The following is a 21,160-nucleotide window of genomic DNA, read 5'->3' on the forward strand; positions in this document are numbered from 1 at the left end:
TTTTGGAGAAACTGCCTGCCAAATACTGAACCTGAAAAATCATGGACCTGTCAGTAGTTCTGTCATATAAAAAACATGTTCCATGAAAAATGTGACCAGTTCAACGTGCAGTTCAAACTGGTGTGCACCAGGCTTTTCCTTCAACCATTGCTCTTTGGTTTGCAGAAGTGCTTTGGATGTGTACTTCCTATTTTACCACACAGAGTTTTAAAAAGATGTGTATTCATGAATTGAAATTTTATGAAATTAATCATTTTGGCTGCTCCAAGGATATTCTTAAGTGAAATTGACATTTAAAAATTAGGGTACCTCTTGAAGAAGAATATTACTACTTGCAGAGTTTGGATTGCTAAGGTGGTTTAATACACCAGTGCTTTCACACCATCCCTACAAATCTCAACACAGTGAAAAAGGCAAACAATCTATTATTATTATTTTGAAAATGGTTTTGGCTTTGTGGACTCCCTAGTCTCATGGACCCCCAGGGAGCCACAGACCACATTTTGAGAATTTCTGATCTTGAACATTCTCTCAATCTTGTTTTTTAAAAAATAACCTTTTGTGACATTGACATTTTGGCAAATTTGGGTCAACTTATTTATAAAATGTCCCACAGTTTGCATTTTCTGATAGTTTCCTCATGTTTAGCTTTCAGATTAAATGTTTTTGGCAAGAATAATATAGAGGTGATATGTACTTCTTATGCTATTACATCAAGAAACACTTACTATTTGTTTGTCCCAATATTGGTAATTCTATGTTTGGTTACTTGATTATAGGGGTGCCTGACAGATCTCTTGATAGTAAAGGTACTAATTCCCTTTGAAATTAGTAGCACTTAGAAATTGACACATAATCACCTGTGAAATCATGCTTGGAGACCGTGTGGTTTCCAAAATGGTTTTAGCATTTCATTGATGATCTTTGTCTAAATCATGATTATGTTGGAGACTGCAAAGTGGTGATTATTCCTTTTACATTTATTCACAGGAGGTATTATATAAAGAATAATATCACCTGTTTCATTCCATCTATTTCTCTTTATAGACTCATAGATTCTTTTCTTTTTAACAATTCAATAAATTAATTGGGCAAATGAAAACATTTTAAAAGTGCTATTGTGTTCTTTTAACATGTTTCCATTAGTCTTTAAGTATTTCCTTGCTTTCTGGTAGACAGTATTCAAGAATCACTTTCCAAGGGGCAGTCCTAAGATGGCGGAGGAATAGGACGGGAGACCACTTTCTCCCCCACAAATTCATCAAAAGAACATTTAAACACTGAGTAAATTCCACAAAACAACTTCTGAATGCTGGCAGAGGACATCAGACACCCAGAAAAGCAGCTCATTTTCTTCAAAAAGAGGTAGGAAAAAATATAAAAGACAAAAAAAGAGACAAAATAAGTAGGGAGGGAGCTCCGTCCTGGGAAGGGAGTCTTAAAAAGAGAGAAGTTTCCAAACACCAGGAAACACTCTCACTGCCGAGTCTGTGTTGAGCCTTGGAAGCACAGAGGGCAACATAACAGGGAGGAAAAATAAATGAATAATTAAAACCCACAGATTACGAGCCCAATGGTAACTCCCCCAGCAGAGAAACAGCGGAGACGCCTGCATCCGCGACTAGCAAGCGGGGGCTGGGCAGGGAGGTGCGGGCTGCATTGCTTTTTAAGGATCAGGCCCGAATGCCCCGAGGGTAACCAGAGTGAACTAACTTGGGCTAGCAAACCAGACTGTGGGATAGCTACCATGGGAAAAGCCCTAACATAAGACACTGCCAGGAATGTGCACAGAACAAAGGATGGAACAGAATTAGCCTGTTGCAGACCATCCCCCTCCAGTGACAGGCAGCCAGAGCCTGAAGGGCCGGAAGGGGGCAATAGCAGCCCCAGAGAGACATTAACTACCAAACTGCAAACAGGCTTCTTTGCTAACTAAGACTTCTTGGGGTTCTGGACAGTCATCATCCACCTAAGAAGGAGTGCCAGTTGTACCCCCAGAAAACTGAGCAGCAGGGATGGGAGAGGTGATAAGTCGCACTGACCGTGCTCACCAAACACCTGAGCTACTCAGACCTGGGAAGGGCACAAAACGCAGGCCCAACAGAGTCTGCACCTCTGAGGTCCAACTGAGTGCCTGAGCCTGAGTGGCTTAGACCTGGGAGGTGCATGCAGCCCAAGGCCAGCCTCAGACGGTTCTGGCGGAGCAACCTAGAGCCTGAGCTGTGTGTGCCGTGAGCAGGGGCAGGCCCAATGTGGCTGAGACACAGCGAGGACATGCCAGTGTGATTTGTTTGCGGCGTCCCTCCCTCCCCACAGCGCGACTGAACAAGTGAGCCTAAAAAAAGTGTCCACCACCGCCTCCCTTGTCTCAGGGTGGAAATCAGACACTGAAGAGACCAGCAAACAGAAGAAGCTAAAACAGAGGGAACTGCCTTGGAAGTGACAGGTGCAATAGATTAAAACCCTGTAGTTGGTGCCGACTACATAGGAAGGGGCCTATAGATCTTGAGAAATATAAGCCAGACCAAGGGACTATCTGAAAATGAACTGACCCCACACTGCCCACAACAACACCAGAGAAAGTCCTAGATATATCTTTACTATTTTTATGATCATTCTTTATTTTTCTTCTTCTTTTTTAACTTTTTAAATGTTTAAGTCCTCTATTACTCCTTCAATTTTCATTTTTATAACCTATTATTACTTTTCAAAAAAAGACCCTATTTTTAAAGAAAACTTCATATATATATATTTAAATAATTCTTGTGACTTTGTTTTTCTTCTTCTTCTTTTCTTTAATATTGTATTTTTGAAAATCCAACCTCTACTCTAGATTTTTAATCTTTGCTCTTTGGTATTTGTTATCAATTTTGTACCTTTAAGAACCCAATCTTCAGTACCCATTTTTACTTGAGAGCGAGATTACTGGCTTGATTGCTCTCTCCTCCTTTGGACTCTCCTTTTTCTCCACCAGGTCACCTCTGTCTCCTCCCTCCCCCTTCTCTTCTCTATCCAACTCTGTGAATCTCTGTGTGTTCCAGACAGTGGAGACCACTCAGGGAACTGATTACTGGCTGGATCTGTCTCTCTCCTTTTCATTCCCCTCTTTTATCCTCCTGGCCACCTCTGTCTCCTTCCTCCCTCTTCTCTTCTCTGTATAACTCCCTGAACATCTCTGAGCGGTCCAGACTGTGAAGCACACATAAGAAAGTAACTACTGGCTAGCTTGCTCTCTCCTCTTTTGATTCCACCTCATCTCAGTCAGGTCACCTCTAACTCCCTTCTCCCTCTTCTCTTCTCCATTTAACTCTGTGAACCTCTCTGAGTGTCCCTCAATGTGGAGAAACTTTTCTTTAACCTAGATGTTTTATCAACGGTGCTGTATAGAAGGAGAAGTCTTGAGACTACTGTAAAAATAAGATTGAAAACCCGAAGCAGGAGGCTTAAGTCCAAATCCTGAGAACATCAGAGAACTCCTGACTCCAGGGAACATTAATCCATAGGAGCTCATCAAACTCCTCCGTACCTACACTGAAACCAAGCACCACCCAAGGGCCAACAAGTTCCAGAGCCAGACACACCATGCAAATTCTCCAGCAACACAGGAACACACCCCTGAGCTTCAATATACAGGCTGCCCAAAGTTACTCCAAAACCATTGACATCTCATAACTCATTACTGGACACTTCATTGCACTCCAGAGAGAAGAAATCCAGCTCCACCCACCAGAACACCGACATAAGCTTCCTTAACCAAGAAACCTTGACAAGCCACTGATACAACCCCACCCACAGCGAGGAAACTCCACAATAAAGAGAACTCCACAAATTACCAGAATACAGAAAGGCCACCCCAAACTCAGCAATATAACAAGATGAAGAGACAGAGGAATACCCAACAAGTAAAGGAACAAGATAAATGCCCACCAAACCAAACAAAAGAGGAAGAGATAGGGAATCTACCTGAGAAAGAATTTTGAATAATGATAGTGAACATGATCCAAAACCATGAAATACAAATGGAATCACAGATAAATGGCCTGGAGACAAGGATTGAGAAGATGCAAGAGGGTTCAACAAAGACCTAGAAGAAATAAAAAAGAGTCAATATGTAATGAATAATGCAATAAATGAGATAAAAAACAAACTGGAGGCAACGAATAGTAGAATAATGGAACAGAAGATAGGATTAGTGGAGTATAAGATAGAATGGTAGAAATAAATGAATCAGAGAGGAAAAAGAAAAATGAATTAAAAGAAATGAGGACAATCTCAGAGACCTCCAGGACAATATGAAACACTCCAACATTCCAATTATAGGAGTCCCAGAAGAAGAAGACAAAAAGAAAGACCATGAGAAAATCCTTGAGGAGATAATAATTGAAAACTTCCCTAAAATGGGGAGGAAATAATCACCCAAGTCCAAGAAACCCAGAGATTCCAAAACAAGATAAACCTAAGGCGAAACACCCCAAGACACATATTAATCAAATTAACAAAGATCAAACACAAAGAATAAATATTAAAAGCTGCAAGGGAAAAACAACATATAACACACAAGGGGATTCCTATAAGGATAACAGTTGATCTTTCAATAGAAACTCTTCAGGCCAGGAGGCAATGGCAAGACATACTTGAAGTGATGAAAGAAAATAACCTACCTCCCAGATACTGTACCCAGCAAGGATCTCATTCAAATATGAAGGAGAAATCAAAAGCTTTACAGACAAGCCAAAGCTGAGAGAATTCAGCACCACCAAACCAGCTCTCCAATCAATGCTAAAGGATCTTCTTGAGACAGGAAACACAAAAAGGGTGTATAAACCCAAACCCAAAACAATAAAGAAAATGGCAATGGGATCATACTTATCAATAATTACCTTACATAAATGGGTTGAATGCCCCAACCAAAAGACAAAGACTGGCTGAATGGATACAAAAACAAGACCTCTATATATGTTGTCTACAAGAGACCCACCTCAAGACAAGGGACACATACTGACTGAAAGTGAAGGGCTGGAAAAAGATATTCCATGCAAATAGAGACCAAAAGAAAGCAGGAATAGCAATACTCATATCCGATAAAATAGACTTTAAAACAAAGGCTGTGAAAAGAGACAAAGAAGGCCACTACATAATGATCAAAGGATCAATCCAAGAAGAAGATATAACAATTAAAAATATATATGCAGAGATAGCGCCTCCCAGCCACGCTGAACCGGCTCAGGGCTTTTCGCCATGCCGCCTCCCTTTATGTTCCTCTGCTGGGTCAGCTATGGCAGCCGTGAAGACCCTGAACCCCAAGGCTGAGGTGACCTGAGCCCAGGCGGCGTTGGCAGTCAACATCAGCGTGGCCCGGGGGCTGCTGGACATGCTGAGAACCAACTTGGGGCCTAAGGGCACCATGAAGATGCTTGTTTCTGGTGCTGGAGCCATCAAACTCACTAAAGATGGAAATGTGCTCCTTCATGAAATGCAAATTCAATACCCAACAGCCTCCTTAATAGCCAAAGTAGCAACAGACCAGGATGACATAACAGGTGATTGTACCACTTCCAATGTGCTCATCATTGGAGAGCTGCTGAAGCAGGCGGATCTCTACATTTCTGAAGGTCTTCATCCCAGAATAATTACAGAAGGATTTGAAGCTGCAAAGGAAAAGGCACTTCAGTTTTTGGAACAAGTCAATGTTAGCAAAGAGATGGACAGGGAAACACTTATAGATGTGGCCAGAACATCTCTACAAAATAAAGTTCATGCTGAACTTGCTGATGTCTTAACAGAGGCTGTAGTGGACTCCATTTTGGCCATTAAAAAACAAGATGAACCTATTGACCTCTACATGGTTGAGATCATGGAGATGAAACATAAATTTGAAACAGATACAACCTTAATCAGAGGCCTTGTTTTGGACCATGGGGCACGGCATCCTGATATGAAGAAGAGAGTAGAAGATGCATACATCATCACGTGCAACATGTCATTAGAATATGAAAAAATAGAAGTGAATTCTGGCTATTTTTACAAGAGTGCAGAGGAGAGAGAGAAGTTAGTGAAAGCTGAAAGGAAATTCATAGAGGACAGAGTTAAAAAAATAATCGACCTGAAAAAGAAAGTCTGTGGTGATTCAGATAAAGGATTTGTTGTTATTAATCAAAAGGGAATTGATCCCTTTTCCTTAGATGCTCTTGCCAAAGAAGGCATAATAGCTCTGCAGAGCTAAAAGGAGAAACATGGAAAGGCTGACTCTTGCTTGTGGTGGGATAGCCCTAAATTCTCCTGATGACCTAAATCCTGATTGTTTGGGACATGCAGGACTTGTCTATGAATATACATTGGGAGAACAGAAGTTCATCTTTATTGAGAAATGTAACAATCCTTGCTCTGTCACATTATTGATCAAAGGACCAAATAAGCACATGCTTACTCAAATCAAAGATGCAATAAGAGATGGATTGAGGGCTGTTAAAAATGCTATTGATGGTGGCTGTGTAGTCCCAGGTGCTGGCACAGTGGAAGTGGCGATGGCAGAAGCCCTGGTTAAATACAAGCCCAGTGTAAAGGGCAGGGCTCAGCTTGGAATTCAAGCATTTGCTGATGCATTGCTCACTATTCCCAAGGTTCTTGCTCAGAATTCTGGTTTTGACCTTCAGGAAACACTAGTTAAAGTTCAAGCAGAACATTCAGAATCCGGTCAGCTTGTGGGTGTGGACTTGAACACTGGTGAACCAATGGTAGCAGCAGAAGCAGGCATATGGGATAACTATTGTGTAAAGAAACAGCTTCTTCACTCCTGCACTGTGATTGCCACCAACATTCTCCTGGTTGATGAGATCATGAGAGCTGGACTGTCTTCTCTAAAAGGTTGAATTGAAGCTTCCCTTGTATCTGAATCCTGAAGACTACAGAGTAATCCTAATAATACAGCTATGGAATTTTGGTCCAAGCTTTAAATGATCTTCAAAGGATTTTCTTTTCCCATATTAAAAAAGGAGAGAACACTGGCACCTATTCAGATTCTGAAGTTCTGAAATTATAATTACAGTATTTTTAAAATTGCACTGCAGTGTCCACATACAGCAGGTCATACTTATGCAGTAAACAGGACATTTTGCTTTACCCTCAGTGATATAAAAATATTAGATAAGCATATGTTATCTACCTTGTTATTAAATATTCATTGAAAAACATTTTAATAGTAATAATTTCTTCTAATGGATGTATTTTATTTCCAATAGTTCCCTGTCACTAAGCATAAGACTTAAATAACCTAAAGTTTTGAAGAATTCCTGCTTCCCAAGCATACTTTGGACTTTTCATGCTTTTAAAGTAGTTTTGCTAAAATGCTTCCCAGAAGTATTAAGTTATCTTGAGTAGAAAGATGGAACCAGAGGCAAGAGGGGTTCAAAGAGCTGAAAGTATAAAGCGGCAAAATAGAAAAGACAGAGGATAAAAACACGACTGAAGATATGGTGACTAAGGACTAGTGAGATGGATTTTCCAGCAAGGTGGTTATTTTCACAGCTCAGAACCTTTGCTTATACTGATACCCTTCCTAAATCCTCTAGTGTCCTGTTTTTCTTAACTGTTCTCTTCTACATGTTAGCACAAAATACAGTAGGTATATCTGAAGCCCTTGAAAGTGAAGTTGTGTTGCTAAACTTTGTGTTTTGAGGAGTGGGCAGTTGCCTACAGTGAGTGTGTAATAAATATGAAGTTAAAACCTTTATATATATATATATATATATATATATATATATATATATATATATATATATATATATATGCATCCAACATAGGAGCATCGCAATATGTAAGACAAATGCTAACAAGTATGAAAGGGGAAATTAACAATAACACAGTAATAGTGGGAGACTTTAATACCCCACTCACACCTATGGACAGATCAACTAAACAGAAAATTAACAAGGAAACACAAACTTTAAGTGATAAAATAGGCCAGTTAGACCTAATTGATATCTATAAGACATTTCACCCCAAAACAATGAATTTCACCTTTTTCTCAAGTGCACATGGAACCTTCTCCAGGATAGATCACATCCTGGGCCATAAATATAGCCTTGGTAAATTCAAAAAAATTGAAATCATTCCAAGCATCTTTTCTGACAACAATGCAGTAAGATTAGATCTCAATTACAGGAGAAAAATTATTAAAAATCCCAACATATGGAGGCTGAACAACACGCTGCTGAATAACCAGCAAATCAGAGAAGAAATCAAAAAAGAAATCAAAATATGCATAGAAATGAATGAAAATGAAAACACAACAACCCAAAATCTGTGGGACACTATAAGAGCAATGCTAAGGGGAAAGTTCATAGCAATACAGGCATCCTCAAGAAACAAGAAAAAAGTCAAATAAATAACCTAACTACACCTAAAGCAACTAGAAAAGGAAGAATTGGAGAACCCCAGGGTTAGCAGAAGGAAAGAAATCTTAAATATTAGGGCAGAAATAAATGCAAAGGAAACAAAAGAGACCATAGCAAAAATCAACAAAGCCAAAAGCTGGTTCTTTGAAAGGATAAATAAAATTGACAAACCATTAGCCAGACTCATCAAGAAACAAAGGGAGAAATATCAAATCAGTAAAATTGGAAATGAAAAAGGAGAGATCACAACAGACAACACAGAAATACAAAGGATCATAAGAGACTACTATCAGCAATTATATGCCAATAAAATGGACAACGTGGAAGAAATGGGCAAATTCTTAGAAAAGTACAACTTTCCAAAACTGAACCAGGAAGAAATAGAAAATATTAACAGACCCATCACAAGCACAGAAATTGAAACTGTAATCAGAAATCTTCCAGCAAACAAAAGCCCAGGTCCAGACGGCTTCACAGCTGAATTCTACCAAAACTTTAGAGAAGAGCTAACACCTATTCTACTCAAACTCTTCCAGAAATTTGCAGAGGAAGGTAAACTTCCAAACTCATTCTATGAGGCCACCAATACCCTAATACCAAAACCTGACAAAGATACTACAAAAAAAGAAAACTACAGGCCAATATCACTGATGAACATAGATGCAAAAATCCTCAATAAAATTCTAGCAATCAGAATCCAACAACACATTATAAAGATCATACACCATGACCAAGTGGGCTTTATCCCAGGGATACAAGGATGCTTCAATATCCACAAATCAATCAATGTAATTCACCACATTAACAAATTGAAAAATGAAAGCCATATGATTATCTCAATAGATGCAGAGAAGGCCTTTGACAAAATTCAACATCCATTTATGATAAAAACTCTCCAGAAAGCAGGAATAGAAGGAACATACCTCAACATAGTAAAAGCTATATATGACAAACCCACAGCAAACATTATCCTCAATGGTGAAAAATTGAAAGCATTTCCCCTAAAGTCAGGAACAAGACAAGGGTGCCCACTTTCACTGCTACTATTCAACATAGTTCTGGAAGTTTTGGCCACAGCAATCAGAGCAGAAAAAGAAATAAAAGGAATCCAAATTGGAAAAGAAGAAGCAAAACTCTCACTATTTTCAGATGACATGATCCTCTACATAGAAAACCCTAAAGACTCCACCAGAAAATTACTAGAGCTAATCAATGAATATAGTAAAGTTGCAGGATATAAAATCAACACACAGAAATCCCTTGCATTGCTATACACTAATAATGAGAAAGTAGAAAGAGAAATTAGGGAAACAATTCCATTCACCATTGCAATGAAAAGAATAAAATACTTAGGAATATATCTACCTAAAGAAACTAAAGACCTATATATAGAAAACTGTAAATCACTGATGAAAGAAATCAAAAAGGGGACACTAATAGATGGAGAAATATACCATGTTCATGGATTGGAAGAATCAATATAGTGAAATGAGGATACTACCCAAAGCAATCTATAGATTCAATGCAATCCCTATCAAGCTACGAACGGTATTTTTCACAGAGCTAGAACAAATAATTTCAAGATTTGTATGGAAATACAAAAAACCTCGAATAGCCAAAGCAATCTTGAGAAAGAAGAATGGAACTGGAGGAATCAACCTGCCTGACTTCAGGCTCTACTACAAAGCCACAGTCATTAAGACAGAAATATAAATCAATGGAACAAAATAGAAAGCCCAGAGATAAATCCACACACCTATGGACACCTTATCTTCTACAAAGGAGGCAAGAATATACAATGGATTAAAAATGTCTCTTTAACAAGTGGTGCTGGGAAAACTGGTCAACCACTTGTAAAAGAATGAAACTAGAATACTTTCTAACACCATACACAAAAATAAACTCAAAATGGATTAAAGACCTAAGTGTAAGACCAGAAACTATAAAACTCCTAGAGGAGAACATAGGCAAAACACTCTCCACCATACATCACAGCAGGATCCTGTATGACCCACCTCCTTGAATATTGGAAATAAAATAAAAAAATAAACAAATGGGATCTAATTAAAATGAAAAGCTTCTGCGTAACAAAGGAAACTATAAGCAAGGTGAAAAGACAACCTTGGAATGGGAGAAAATAATAGCAAATGAAGGAACTGACTAACAACTAATCTCAAAAATATACAAGCTACCCCTGCAGCTCAATTCCAGAAAAATAAACAACCCAATCAAAAATGGGCCAAAGAACTAAACAGACATTTCTTCAAAGAAGACATAAAAATGGCTAACAAACACACGAAAAGATGCTCAACATTACTCATTATCAGAGAAATGCAAATCAAGACCACAATGAGGTACCATTTCACGCCAGTCAGAATGGCAGCGATCCAAAAGTCTACAAGCAATAAATGCTGGAGAGGATGTGGAGAAAAGGGAACCCTCTTACACTGTTGGTGGGAATGCAAACTAGCACAGCCACTATGGAGAACAGTGTGGAGATTCTTTAAAAAACTGGAAATCGAACTGCCTTATGACCCAGCAATCCCACTGCTGGGCATACACACCGAGGAAACCAGAATTGAAAGAGACACGTGTACCCCAACGTTCATCACAGCACTGTTTATAATAGCCAGGACATGGAAGCAACCTAGATGTCCATCAGCAGATGAATGGATAAGAAAGCAGTGGTACATATACACAATGGAGTATTACTCAGCCATTAAAAAATACATTTGAATCAGTTCTAATGAGGTGGATGAAACTGGAGCCGATTACACAGAGTGAAGTAAGCCAGAAAGAAAAACACCAATACAGTATACTAACACATATATATGGAATTTAAAAACATGGAAACAATAACCCTGTATATGAGACAGCAAAAGACACAGATGTATAGAACAGTCTTTTGAACTCTGTGCGAGAGGGCGAGGGTGGGATGATTTGGGAGAATGGCATTGAAACATGTATAATATCACATAAGAAATGAATTACCAGTCTAGGTTCGATGCAGGATACAGGATGCTTGGGGCTGGTGCACTGGGATGACCCAGAGAGATGGTATGGGGAGAAAGGTGGGAGGGGGGTTCAGGATTGCGAACACGTGTACATCTGTGGTGGATTCATGTTGATGTATGGTAAAACCAATACAGTATTGTAAAGTAAAATAAAACAAAATAAATAAAAAACAAAACATCCAGAATTAAAAAAAAAAAAAAAGAATCAGTTTCCTTTTACTTGGATCAATCTTGGAATCAGCTGTGTTTCCCATGAGCTTTGGTTCCCTTCAGTGGGGATGGTACTTGGAAATTAAGTCTGAGTACTGTTTGTATTCATTGCTGTCAGGATGTCATTGTTTTTAGATCCATTGAATAGAGATACGATATGTGGTTTTTAAAATGATCAGTTCAGAATTACTTATACAGGTAACAACATGGTTAAATTTCAAAAACATTACACTCAATAAAAGATCCCTTTAAAAAGTTCTATAGAGCTGAACCAGAAGTCTGGCCCGGCTGAGCCCAACCTAGAACAACTAAGCCACAGCCCACCTTCAGAACTGTAAGTGAGAAATAAAACAGTGTTTTTTTCATGTTATTGAGATTTTGAGATTGTTGTGCAGTGTTGTTGAAGCCAAAATCTGAGGAATAAGAAGGAAAGCCCAAAGAGTATGTGGGTTTGAAAGTTATGTTGTGTGTGTGGGTGCTGAGTCTTTGTGACCCCATGTACTGCAGCCTGCCAGGCTTCTCTGTCCAGGGGATTTCCCAGGCAAGAACACTGAAGTGGGTTGCCATTTCCTTCTTCAGGGGATCTTCCTGACCCAGGGATGGAACCCGTGTCTCTCGTGTCTCCTGTATTGGTAGGTATACTGTTCAGTTCAGTTCAGTTCAGTTGCTCAGTCGTGTCCGACTTTGTGTCCCCATGAATTGCAGCATACCAGGTCTCCCTGTCCATCACCAACTCCTGGAGTTCACTCAAACTCACGTCCATCAAGTCGGTGATGCCATCCAGCCTTCTCATCCTTTGTTGTCCCTGTCTTCTCTTGTCCCCAACCCCTCCCAGCATCAGTCTTTTCCAATGAGTCAACTCTTCGCATGAGGTGGCCAAAGTACTGGAGTCTCAGCTTTAGCATCATTCCTTCAAAAGAACATCCAGGGCTGATCTCCTTTAGAATGGATTGGTTGGATCTCCTTGCAGTCCAAGGGACTCTCAAGAGTGTTCTTCAACACCACACTTCAAAACCATCAATTCTGCACACAGCTTTCTTCACAGTCCAACTCTCACATCCATACATGACTACTGGAAAAACCATAGCCTTGACTATGGAAAAACCATAGCCTTGACTAGATGGACCTTTGTTGGCAAAGTAATGTCTCTGCTTTTGAATATGCTGTCTAGGTTGGTCATAACTTTCCTTCCAAGGAGTAAAGTGAAAGTGAAAGTGAAGTCGCTCAGTCATGTCCGACTCTTTGCGACCCCATGGACTGTAGCCTATCAGGCTCCTCCGTCCATGGGATTTTCCAGGCAAAAGTGCTGGAGTGGATTGCCATTTCCTTCTCCAGGGGATCTTTCCGACCCAGTAATCGAACCCTAGTCTCCCACATTGCACGCAGACGCTTTACCGTCTGAGCCACCAGGGAAGTGTCTTTTAATTTCATGGTTGCAATCACCATCTGCAGTGATTTTAGAGCCCCCAAATATAAAGCTTGACACTGTTTCCACTGTTTCCCCATCTGATTTCCATGAAGTGATGGGACCAGATGCCATGATCTTAGTTTTCTGAATGTTGAGCTTTAAGCCACCTGGGAAAATTTTTGAAAGTTAAGAAAGTGCTTCAAGGAGGGGTAGCAATGAATGGTTTCAAATACTGCTATTAACTCTGTTATTGATACTTTGTGGGCTGAGAATGGACACTGAATTTAGCAACAAGGAGGTATCAGTGAACTTAACAAGAAATCAGTGTCAGGAACTTGGGGATGGGTGGGTAGAAACTATGATTAGAGCAGATCTGAGAGAGAATGGGAGATGAGGCACTGGAGACAATGAGTTTAGAAAATCTTGTTAGGAGTTATGGTGAAAAGAAGTAGAGAAGGAAAAGTATGGTCTAAAGGAAGTTTTGTTTTAAATTTAAGATGGAAGAAATAGCAGCATGTTTGTATGGTGATGGGGCAGCCCAGAAGAGAAGTGATGGCGCTGTTACCAGATAAAACTTGGGCCCACTCATCTGTGCATAAAGTCAAACTACTGACACCAATTGTGGTGAAGCAAAGTGAAGTGTTTATTGCAGGGCACCAAGCAAGGAATCCAGGGCAGCTAGTGCTTAAAAGACCTGGACTCCCTGAAGGCTTTTGGGGAAAGTCTTTAAAGACAGGGGGAGGAAGGAAGGTTGTGGGGTGTGTGATCAGCTTGTGGATATTCTTCTGATCAGTTGGTGGTGAGGTAATTGGGAGTCAGCATCATCAACCTGGTTCTAACCAGTCTGGGGTCAACATGCTCGTGGGCAGTGTACAGTTAACTTCTTCCACTGGTGAGTGTTTCAGTATCTGTAAAACAGCTCAAAGGGCATGGCTCAGAATATTATCTGTAGCCATTAAGGAGGAACCAAAGGTCCTTGACTTTGTTTAATGGCTAAACAATCATTATTTTGTCTTGCTTCATTGTTTTCCTTTCTGCATTTTCTTACTTCTCTGATTAAATTTATTCTTTGACTAGAGTTTTTCTACAGACAAAAGGCAGGTTGAAGACAGGGGGAGGGTGTCCTGTTCTAGGGAGGTCCCACAGGGTCCTGCCTGGTTACAATGCTGCTGTCAGGGGTGTTGCTGGAGTGATCTCCTAGAGGGGCAGGAATGAGTGGTCTCTTTCTCTACAGGCTTCTTATGGGGAGACTCTAACGAATCTCTGTCCATACAGCATTGCCCACAACACCTGTTTCTCCATAAATGATAGTCAAATTTACTGGAGTTCAACATATTTTCAAAAAGACTGATGAATAGCAGTACAATGTTTCAGGGCCTGAAACCAATTCAGTTGATGTCCTCAGCTCTAAATCTGATGCAGGCCTCATACCTGATAAATACTCAGATCAGCACTTTCAGCCTTAATTCAAAAACCTTCCATTTAAATACCACCTATGAAGAAGTGGCAAATTTCAACCAAAAAAACCCAAAAACTAAAAACAAAAAACAAAAAGACAATGGGCCAGCAACTGCAGCTTCTAATCCATCAAATTGCAGCGGGAAAACACACACCAAACTAATAATGGTTTTTGGTTTGGTTCAATCAGATTTATTTCCCTCAAAATGGAATTCCTCTCTCTCTGCAGATTATCTTTTTTTCCAATAAAAACTTTACTACCAGCATCATCCTGTTCCCTAAAGACAATTTGAAACCACTGTGGTCTGTATCTATGCTTCCTACATGACCTGCTGTAGCAATCAGATGAAAGCCCCACAGTATTGTTCACTTCCACAACCATCTACAAGGAGTTTGGGAATGATTGCCATGTGTTGGGCAAGTTCTCTGGATACCAAGTCCTCCAGGATGTAACTTACTTTCATATCATCCCTGGAGCCAGATTTCCAGTAGGAATGTGAATACTGACTTGACTGTTCTCCATCTAGTCAATCTATGGTATGGGTCAAAACTGACAAATATGTCAGTAAGTGTTCCCATATGAAGGAGAATTGCCAGATATACAACAAACAAATGAAAAGCAGATACCTTGTTATATTTGAATTTCAGATAAAGAATGACCATTTTTTTTTCAGTACATGAATATCCTAAATACTGCATGTCTCTTGAGACTCCAATGAGCCTTCTCTTGCTAGCATTCCTCAGTTGGCTTACCCCTGGAAGTCTTGACCACTTCAAAATATCTCACTCCTTCAAGAATAAGTGCTCTGCTTTCATAGCATCCAAGCTCTTGTATTTTTGGAAATTAAAGGCTGAGAGATGGAATTAGATCTTCAGATTGCAAGTGTAGAAAAATGTATGAGTAGAAGCTTATGTGAAACCAAGCAGAAATGGATAAAACACTGTTGCCTCCCTCTGCGTTACTGTCCTAGTTGCTCTGTATGTTTTCTGCCACAGAAGTGCAAGTCTCTCAGCACCAGGGTTAACAACATATGTCCTTGAATGTGCCACTGTGACTTCAGAGTTAGAGGGAAGTTTTGTTGGTTGTGTCCTTGCTGGTGTGCAAGCAAGGCCTCCATTCCTGTTTTCTCTTCTGGAGGCACTGGCACTGTCCTATAAGACAGATTCTGCCTGTGCAACTGCTGTCTATGTGGGGAGCCCATTGCTGGTGCTTCTTCCTCCACCCTCTGTCTATGTTCCTCTGGTTCCCTCTGTCTAATTCTCAAGAGCTCAACTGAGCTGGAGGGAGCTGGGTTCCCAGGTGTGGGAGTAGCTGACTGAAATGGCATGCCTACATGAAAGGAACAAACCTAAAACATTTGCTGTGTCAGTATAAGCAGGAAGCTAAGCCAGGGAAAGTGCCCAGTCTTCCTTGTTCTATTTTCCTTGTGGAAAGGTGTGCTGGTGAAGGGGCAGGTGGATCCTCAGACCTTCCTGCTGATGTAGCCCCAACGAAAATATACCACCATATAATGGAGGGGGGGCATTTGGGGAGAAGGGGAAGAGTTGGGAGTGGACAGGTGTTGAGTATAGAGTTAGGGTGAGAAAAATGGAGAAAAGATGGTAAATTTTCGCTTTTGTTAGAAAGATCCTAAATAATTTGCAAACCTTTTTTGCAGCAAAATTCATCAAGGGTAGATTTTGTCTTAAAAAAAAAAGGATGGGGGTAGAAAAAGCAAGATTATTTACCAGTAAAATGTCAGCAAGGAAAAAAAGAGATAGATACAGGAAAATAATATTTTAAAGGAACTCTTTAGTCTTGACATTAGAGTAAAACTATGGCAAAAATCAGCCAGTAGGCTTCTATTGAGTTCACATGAATTACTTTGTAACTGCTGTGTAATACTTCCTGATACATGTGATTCTAGTCATGATCAGTAGAGTCATGGTGCTTCATTAATACATTTTTAAAAAAAGAACAAGGGATTTGTGATATTCAGATACATAAAGCAGAATGTAAACTGTTAATTTCACTTTTAATATGCGTGTTTTTAGTATTCAAAGAATTCAATGAAGATATAGGTTTTTAATCATTTAAAAGGAAAGAAAGGAAAAAACACAAAAGGGAAATCCCAGCCCACATGCTCATTTCTTCTATCTATTCATGCTCATCCTGGCATGTGTTTCATCTGGTTTTGTTCCATGGCTGCTTTATCATCTAAATAAATAGTGTTAAAGAGAATGCATCTTTAACACTACAGGGTTGTGGAAACCATTTTCTTCACATACACAAATTTAAATGATTAATATCACAGTTATTTTGAAAGTGAAGTCCCTCAGTCATGTCTGACTCTTTGCAACCCCATGGACTGTAACTCCTCCATCCGTGGGATTTTCCAGGCAAGAATACTGGAGTGGGTTGCCATTTCCTTCTCAGGTGGTCATGTATGGATGTGAGAGTTGGACTATAAAGAAAGCTGAGTGCAGAAGAATTGATATTTTGAACTGTGGTATTGGGGAAGATTCTTGAGAATCCCTTGGACTGCAAGGAGATCCAACCAGTCCATCCTAAAGGAGATCAGTCTTGGGTGTTCATTGGAAGGACTGATGTTGAAGCTGAAACTCCAATACTTTGGCCACCTGATGCGAAGAGCTGACTCATTTGAAAAGACCCTGATATTGGGAAAGATTGAGGGCAGGAGGAGAAGGGGATGACAGAGGATGAGATGGTTGGATGGCATTACCGACTCAATGGACATGGATTTGGGTGGACTCCGAGAGTTGGTGATGGACAGGTGTGCTGTGTATGCTGTGGTTCATGGGGTCGCAAAGAGTTGGACATGACTGAGCGACTGAATTGAACTGAACTGAACAGTTATTTTCTAAAACCATTCACTATTATTTTGCAAAATGTCACACACAGCACAAGGTGTTGGTTCGAAAGAGAAGGAAACTGGAACGTGTAATTTCCCTGCTGAGAGAATTCTGTGGACTTGAAGAGACTGGAGATGCCTGCAAGGAATCCAGGTGAGTTGCATTCTACTGCGTCACCTTCTGATAGTCTTGACCTATGAAAAAAAAGGGTGATTTTCAGCTGTTCTAAAAACTACTTAAAATAGAGTTGGTAAATTTTTTCCCTCCCTTTTAAAAATTGTGGTACATAAAATATACAGTTGTTACCATTTTAAAGTATATATGAACTATACACTGAATGTGGCTTTAAGTATATTTACATTTTAATGTAACCATCATCCTTGTCCATCTCCAGAATTACTTTCATGTTGAAAAACTGAAACTCTGTACCCACTGAACAAAAATTCCCATTTCCCCTCTCCTCATCTTTTCACATTTTCTGATTATGCTAGGTAACTCATATAAGTGGAATTATATAGTATGTGTCTTTTTGTGACTGGTTTATTTTACTTAGCATAATGTACTCAAAGTTCATCCATGTTGCAGCATGTGTCAGAATTCCTTTCCTTTTAAGGTGGAATAGTGAACACAGGGCCTTTGTGTGTTCTATTTTGCTACCTTCTTTTCTCTGAAACTTTATCACCCAGTCCTCACTTTCACATCACTCGGCAGGAAAATCTGACTTTCCAGGCCACTCAGGTCCACTGATTATATGCTCTGTAGGGACTCTGCAGCTCTTTCTGATGTCAGAGAGCATGGCTATGATCCTACATTCGTTTTGAGATTACATGTTTAATACCTATCTCCTCCTTTGGACTGTGAGCTCTATGAGGGTAAAGGCAGTGTCTTTTGTCTTGTCACTGATCAATTCCTGATGTCCATAGATGGTCTAGTACATAACATTAAAAAATATTTATTGAGTTCATTCATGAATTTATGGTTGTGTGATTTTTAAAATAGGGCTTTCCTGGTGGAAATAGAGATAAATAAGAACAGCTTCTGTGGAAGGTGGTTTACCTGCTTTGAAGGTTTTGTTATCAAGATTAAATGTATCCTCATGGGAATGACAAACCACATGGTACACAAATGCTGGTCTGTATTTATTATAGAGATCACTGAGGATGAGATGAGATGATTCCACAGAAAATCTTTAGCTCAGAGTTGAGCCAAAAAATCATATGATTTCAAAGGGAAATCTAAGATGGATAGTAATCTGTGAAAAGCTTCCACAAGAGAGTAATATGCCAACTGACAATATTTGAGACTGCTCAGCCTTTCCAACATGAAAATTTATGAATTATTTATGTCACTTCCTTTTCTACCTTTGAGTCCAAATAGAACTTCAAAGAGTGGCTTTCTTGTCATGCTGCTCCTGCTTGCTGTGGGTGACAGACAACAGGTGACAGCATTCAAGGCAGCCAGTCTCCTCTGACACAATGTGATTGTTGTCTTTTCAGCTTCTTTTATCCCAGCCAAAATCTGAGCCTGCAAAACCACACTGGCCTTGGCTTAGAAGACATTTGGTTATTAGCTTATCAAATAAGGCATCTCTGAATAGCAGCACTGGAAAAATACTTTTCTAAAAACTATAATATACATATTATATATATTAAATACATATATATAAAACAAGGGCTTCCCAGGTGGCTCAAGTGGTAAAGAATCTGCCTGCCAATGAAGGGGCAGGAGATGTAAGTTTGATCCCTGGGTTGGGAAGATCCCCTGGAGAAAGAAATGCAACCCATTCCAGTATTCTTGCCTGGAGAATGCTATGGACAGAGGAACTTGGTGGGCTACAGTTCACGGGGTTGCAAAGAGTCAGACACCATTGAGCATGCCCCTAAGAATATATATACACCATTGTATTTGTTCTCCTGATAAAAATTTTCAGTATCTATTGAGCAACATATAGGGCTGTGTGTACCACAGTTTATAGTTGTGTATCTTTAAGTGTGTGTGACTAGCAAGGATGGCCAATGCAAAAACAAAAAACATACAGAAATGTCTTGAGCTTTTAAATGAAAAGCTGACTATGTCAGATCATGACCCAGAGTCACAGTGCCAAATAATTTTTTATATTTTTCACACAGCAGTGTGTTTGTCAGAAAAGTTCGTTAATGCTTTTGAACTGTGGTGTTGGAGAAGACTCTTGAGAGTCCCTTGGACTGCAAGGAGATCCAACCAGTCCATCCTAAAGGAAATCAGTCCTGAATATTCATTGGAAGGACTGATGCTGAAGCTGAAACTCCAATACTTTGGCCACCTGGTGTGAAGAACTGACTCACTGTAAAAGACCCTGATCCTGAGAAAGATTGTAGGCAGGAGAAGAAGGGGATGACAGAGGATGAGGTGGTTGGATGGTATCACCGACTCGATGGACATGAGTTTGAGTAAACTCTGGGAGTTGGTGATGGACAGGGAGGACTGGCGTGTTTCAGTCCATGGGGTCACAAAGTCGGACACGACTGAACGAGTGAACTGAATTGAATGAGAAGGAAGAGCTTATTTAAAGAGATTTTTCATGAGATAAAACATTTTTTGTGACTTGGCAATCGATCTGATATGAGTGGCATACTAATATTTATAAAATAGATATGCTGCAGATATTCTGGTTCCGTTTTGAGATTAACAAAATCTGCTGACGTTACATGTCATACTCACCTCCCCAGTTCCAGTTCCCTTTTTCCTTTTGTTCCTTATGGCGGTCTTTACTCACCAGTGGAGACGGAGTTCCCTGTGAAGAGTGGGAGAGCTGCAGCTTTCTGTGCACTTACAGGGCCTCTTCACCCTCTATGGTGGTGACACGGTGCTCCCCAGGTGGGTAGTGTCACCTCCCTGGATACCACCTGTAACATAGAGCATCACATTAACTTTTTTTTTTTGTAGTTTATTTTATTTTTTTTTGGTGAATCTTGTCATAATTTATTTTATTTTTTTATTAAAAATTTATTTTTACTTTATTTTACAATACTGTATTGGTTTTGCCATACATTGACATGAATCCACCACGGGTGTACATGCGATCCCAAACATGAATCCCCCTCCCACCTCCCTCCCCACAACATCCTTCTGGGTCATCCCCGTGCACCAGCCCCAAGCATGCTGTATCCTGCATCGGACAAAGACTGGTGATTCGATTCTTACATGATAGCATACATGTTTCAATGCCATTCTCCCAAATCATCCCACTCTCTCCCTCTCCCTCTGAGTCCAAAAGTCCACTATACACATCTGTGTCTTTTTTGCTGTCTTGCATACAGGGTCATCATTGCCATCTTTCTAAATTCCATATAGATGTGTTAGTATACTGTATTGGTGTTTTTCTTTCTGGCTTACTTCACTCTGTATAATTGGGCTCCGGTTTCATCCATCTCATCAGAACTGATTCAAATGTATTCTTTTTAATGGCTGAGTAATACTCCATTGTGTATATGTACCACTGCTTTCTTATCCATTCATCTGCTGATGGACATCTAGGCTGTTTCCATGTCCTGGCTATTATAAACAGTGCTGCGATGAACATTGGGGTACATGTGTCTCTTTCAATTCTGGTTTCCTTGGTGTGTATGCCCAGCAGTGGGATTGCTGGGTCATAAGGTAGTTCTATTTGCAATATTTTAAGGAATCTCCACACTGTTTTCCATAGTGGTTGTACTAGTTTGCATTCCCACCAACAGTGTAGGAGGGTTCCCTTTTCTCCACACCCTCTCCAGCATTTATTGCTTGCAGATTTTTGGATCGCAGCCATTCTGACTGGTGTGAAGTGGTACCTCATTGTGGTTTTG

At 39.9% G+C, this 21,160-nt stretch overlaps 1 pseudogene; it reads left to right on the forward strand.

Annotated features, from left to right (window-relative positions):
• Positions 1-5,275: 5,275 nt before the first annotated feature.
• Positions 5,276-7,111, forward strand: LOC138078500 (T-complex protein 1 subunit zeta pseudogene; annotated as a pseudogene).
• Positions 7,112-21,160: the final 14,049 nt, after the last annotated feature.

The sequence above is a fragment of the Capricornis sumatraensis genome, chromosome 4 (assembly GCF_032405125.1).
Source record: "Capricornis sumatraensis isolate serow.1 chromosome 4, serow.2, whole genome shotgun sequence".
Taxonomy (NCBI): domain Eukaryota; kingdom Metazoa; phylum Chordata; class Mammalia; order Artiodactyla; family Bovidae; genus Capricornis; species Capricornis sumatraensis.